Here is a 5,534-nt window from a genome sequence, read left to right as displayed (position 1 = left end):
AAAGGTGAGGGGACCCAGCAGGGCACCAATGCATCTGTTACCCGCTCCAACCCCCTTTAATGCTTGAAGCTGTTGGGGTCATTCAGCATCAGCTTGTGAGGCCCATCAGAGCTGTTGTGAAAGATTTTGGACTCTATCCTTTGGGGAGCCATTGTTAGCTTTTAAGGGTAAGTGAGGGACAATCAGACCTGCAGCTTAGATCACTCTGGTCATTGGGTGGAGAAGGAACTATTGTGTCCCAGGAGCAAATAGAATTTGGGAGGCAGTCGCAACTCTTTGTACAAGAGATGATGGTGGCTTAGAGCAGGTGGGGCAGGGGTGGGGAGCAAGCTGGAGGGAGGTTTAGGAGACAGAATAGACCAGATTTAGTGAGCGTCTGGATCTGGGGAAGGTGGCAACCCTTTTCCATAATATCTTCTGCATGCTAAATTAGACGCAGGTGTCTCTGAGACTTGGCAAGTGGTGCTGTAATTTTGTATGCCCCCCACCGTCCCTTACCTGATAAAGCTCTGTCATCTGCTGCAGTCTCCCTGCCCACTTTTCGCAGCACTTGCCAGGCTGCTGGGGCCAGCATAAAATAAATAGCCCCAAGTTCCCACCTTGCCAGCTCTCCTCCTGCCTTCCCCACCCTGCTGTGCCTGGCGAGGGTTGGCTCTAGTGCCGGCTTCTGAACCAGCATCACCGTCAAGGAATGTGGAAGCAGCTGGGCCAGAGAGCAAGGGGCGGGGGCGAGCGTTCCAGTTGCCATCTGCGGCTCAGGTGAGAGCTGCGCTGATGAGGGCCAGAGCCATCTCTGTGTGATCCGCAGAAAGACACTTCAGCTGAGCCGGCCCTGGGACGTCATCTGTAGGCTTATGTGGGTGTCCTGCAGGGTCACGCTTTTCTCTGAGCGTGGGGTATGCGGGGAGGCCAAGCCTTGAGATGAGGGGCTGATGGTGGAGGATACAGGGCTCTGCTTTGTCCCCAAACTCGACTCCTCGGCTGGGCCCTTCTGGGCAGAAAATGCTGCCATGCCACGCCTGTAGCTCTAGAATGGTGCCAGCCCCGGCCAAACATAGCGTCTTTGTTAAAAAGCACCCTGCTAGCCATTTCAACCATAAACACTTTTTCTGGAGTTCAGGTTTTAAGCTTTTCAGAATTTAAAGGGATCTTTAGGGTTATTCATTTAACACCTAAATATTTATTTCTGGAAAATTCCTCTTCTGAGCAAAGTCCACTCCCAACCCAACATAGCACTCTAATCACAAGGCCACCAAGAAAACTTATTGTTATGACATGGAGACTAGGTCTTTGGTCTTAGTTGACTGCAGACCCAAGACAGGCCCATTAGAATTCTTCCCTGGGAGCCTGGCCTAAGAGAAGAGAAAGGGAAGTTAGTCCCTAGTACCTGAAATTGTAACATATGGAAGACAGTGAACGGTTGTTTTTCTCTCAAGACTGGGGAAAGAGAGAGAACAGAATGGGAGAGAGAGCAAGAGAGAGAGAAATGAACACACGCAGTGTCCTGGCCCAGCTATTTCCTATTCTTTCAGTTCAAGAAACCCCTTAGAATTCTTGAAATAAATTTGCCATTTTTGCTTATGCTTGGTGAAGGTGAGTGTGCCTTTCATGTGGCTGAGAAGGGGAAAATAAATCTCTGCCCACAGACTGGCAGCCCTTTGGAACACTCTGGGGGGTTAAAGAGAAAGTTTCTCTCAACTCTTAATCCTGAAAATTCTTTTGGTGTTTATAGTCATCCTAAAAAAAGACCCTGTGGCCATGAGCAGCCACTTCCCCCTCCTTCTTGCCACCCCCACCCCCCAGCAACCATAATCTATTTTCTATGTCTATAGATTTGCCTACTTTCGTCATTTCATATAAATGGAATTATGTGCTCCGTGGCCTTTCGTGTTTGCTTTCCCTTAGGTAATGTGTTCAAGGCTCATCTGTGTTAAGCATGTATCAGAGCTTCATTCCATTTACGGCTGAATCATAGTCCATCGAACAGGTTGAGTACATTTTGTTTATCCATTCCTCAGTTGATGGACATCTTGGTTGTTTCCACTTTCTGCTTATTGTGACTAGTGCTGCTATGAACACTTAAAATAGTAGGTCAAAGCATGTCACTCCTGTGCTCAAACTCTTCCACAGTTTCCAAGCTCAGAATAAAATCACAAGCTCTCACCATGACCCCAGGGACCTCCCTTTCTTCACTAACATCTCTGATCAAATGTCACAACTGACCCCGCTGTATTCTTCTTCATAGGATTTTCCCATAAGTGATGTTATATTACCTAGGTGTTTGCCTTTGTGTTTTTCCTCCTAGAGAGGAAAATTCTATGATAGGTGGGACTCTTTTACTGCTGTGTCCCCTGTGCTTGGCACATATTAGGAACTCAACAAATACTTGTTGAATGAATGAGTGAATGAATGAATGAAAAAATAAGACAGATGAAATGAGGCCTAGGGAGAGGCAGGGCCTGCCCAAGTTTTCATAGAATTAGGTCTCCCAGTTCCAGTCCTGTGTTTGTTTCTCAAAATTCCCCATCCCCCTGATATTTGGATGCTGAGCAGTTTATGTAAATTCTAGTCGCCCCTACTCAGGACTACTTCCTGCTAAACCAGCAAGCAAATCCAAATCTCACACCTTTCAGACTGGGCACCTCTCACATTTTCCCTACCTTTCCAGATCCCCTCCCATCATTTCCCAACACACATCCTGCCTTCCCAGCATCCTGAAGGACTTGCAGTTCCTTAAGCACTGGATTGTTCCCTCATGCCTCTCTATACCTTTGCCATGCTGTTCCCTCTGTCTGAAACACTCTTCCCACACCACCTTCTATAGATGGTCAGCTCAGACTCATTTTCATGACTCAGGTGGCCTTCTGTACTTTGAGGGAAACTTCCCTGCCATGCCCTTCCAGTCAGACTGAGTGAGATGCCTCTCTGCTGCCTACTCAAAGTTCCTGTTCTAATCATTTCACTCTACTGGGATGGACTGGGTGTTTTCTGCACTGTAGACTCTGAGTCTACAGTGAAAAGGTCATGCCTGTTATGCTCAAGGCTTTATCCCCAGCCCCCTGCATGGTGCCTGGCTCCTTGAAGGCACTCAACAACTATGGGCTTCATTTTGATCAAAGAGGGTAAACTGGATGCAGCAGGTACCCATGTCCTCCTACCTTTCATTGTGTTCTAGCCAATTTCCAGTATCTGTGCCTGTGCCAGAACGGCCAGCATTCAAACTGCCCATGACTGGCAGGCCACAGTGTCAAGGAATTAACACTCCCTGCTTCAGGAGCCGCCCTCAACCAATGACTCTCAGGAGTTGCTGTGTAAATATCCAGCTCCCTCCTTCCTTGGGTTATTTCTTCTGAGACCTTAGTGAAGAGTAGGAGGGAAAAGGTTGTTTGCACCTCCTGCCAGAGTTTCCTGCTGAGATGGCCCCTGTGGTAGCTTGCTTAGTAGTGTACTCATTATTTGCAGTATCTCCTTCACTTAAATACTGGTGTTTCTTCTACTTCTTAAATATACTACTTTCATTCAATCCCTTGTCCAGCTCAGTGGAACTGTCAGAATGCCAGTACCCTGACCGATGGCCCAGCATGAATGGGTTCCTTTTTCCTTGAAGACCATGATAACACTAGGCTGAAGGTATCAGCCAACCAACTGAACATATAAATGCCAATTAGTTGTATTGTTGAGCAATGTTTATGGGTTCCTTCAGATGAATTCATAAATATTATAAATTGCAACAATTTCTAAATAATGCCCTGTGACTAATGGCTCTGGTTGTAGTGAATTTTATCACCTTGTTGGGTACCTAATTGTCCTCAGCCTTATTGAATGTTCTGCAACCTGCAGCAACACGACTCAGAGCCTAGGAGCTTCAAGGTCAAAGAGCCTATGTTCCTAGCTTCTGTCCTAGGTGACAGGGATCCTGATATCTCACCTTTGGTATTTTACTCTCTAGTGATCTGGTCTTTTTCTCCCCCACCCCTTTGGTGGTGAAGAGCTGTCCTCCAAAGACTTAGGAAATACCATGGATTCTGGCCTTTACCTGTTGTTTCAGAGGCTCATTTATTAACTTATTCATTCAACAAATATTACATTAATGCAGCACTTCCCTGTGTAACACTATGTAAACGCAGGAAATATAGCAGTGTATTGGTCAGGATAGGCTAGGTTGTACCCTTGCAACAAGTTAACTTTGAAATCCCAGGGGCTTACGACATCACAGTTTTTTTTCACATTCATATTACACATCCGGTGTGGATCCACAGAGGGCGCTCCTCCATGTAGTCAATCAAGGACCCTGGCTGATGGAACCTTGCCAATCACTGCAGTAGGGAATTGACAACTGGAGAGTTACTAGGCCAGCTTTTCTGTGCTTTGGCCCAGAAGTGACACGTGTCACTTCTGTACTCAGTCCTTGAGCCAGAATTAGTCACACTGGCCCCAATTAACTGCAAAAAGAGCCTGAGAAATGTGCATGGAGCACATGGAACGTTTGTTATGCTTGAGGGTCCTTAGAGAGCTTGTATTGTAGCTTTGTAGGAGAATGCAGGGATCAAATGAATTATTGCATTAATAATTATTGAACAATAATTGGAATGAAGGTTATAAAAGAGAATTCAGGATGTTACAAGAGTATAAAACAGGGGACTAGATGCTTTCTAGATGGTCAGGGACGGCTTTCCTAAGGAAGGGTTATTTCAGTTGAGAGCTGAGGCAATGAGGATGAGGAACTGGTCAGATGCAGAGAGGAAGTGAGGCACCCAGCTGTTTTTCACAGATCACCTCAGGTTCATCTGTCAGAGAACTTACAGTGTAGCCTGCAATAAGAATATAGAAATAATGATGAGACTAGCTGGTCAATAGTGGTAGCCTATGTGGTTGAGTGTGTGCTGTATTAAGTGCTTTCTGTGCATTATCTCACTTAATCTGCCCTCACAATAGGTTTAGAAGCACACTGCCCAGCAACTATCTGGGCAGGCCTTGAACTTGCGTGTGCACCTGAAGTTTATGCTCTTTACCACTGCTTGCTACTCCCTCTGGGGTGATTGCTCAGTGACTGCTGGGGTGTAAGAGAAAGAGCTCTCACTCCGAGGCTGATCTTTCTCTGCCTTTCTGATAAGTCACCAAATCTTCGCCACCTCAGTACATCATTAAAACAAGAGCATTTGGCTAGATGAGAGCCTTTCAAAAATGTTTTAATGTTGTGGAATATATTTTTTTAAGTGCAATCTAATATATAAAGTAGGTAGGAGTGGTTAATAGTCTGGGGAGGCTCCTGAAACCTCACCCCCGACATCTTCTTATCCCCTTTAGCAGCCCCTGGGGTCCCTCTGGGGGGCCTGGCATATGATATGTGCTCAGTAAACTACTGGACCTTCTAAGGTTACTCCTAGCCCTCAAGTTTACTGAGTGTTCCCAGTATTATGATTAGTATTTAGTTATAAAAATTGACTCCTTTCTTGTCCCTTGTGGTAGGTAGGTAGAATAATGACTCCCAAAGATGCCCACATCCTAATCCCTGAAACCTGTGATATGTTACC

This window comes from Manis pentadactyla, chromosome 14 (genome assembly GCF_030020395.1).
Source record: "Manis pentadactyla isolate mManPen7 chromosome 14, mManPen7.hap1, whole genome shotgun sequence".
Taxonomy (NCBI): domain Eukaryota; kingdom Metazoa; phylum Chordata; class Mammalia; order Pholidota; family Manidae; genus Manis; species Manis pentadactyla.
This window is presented reverse-complemented; position numbering follows the sequence as displayed.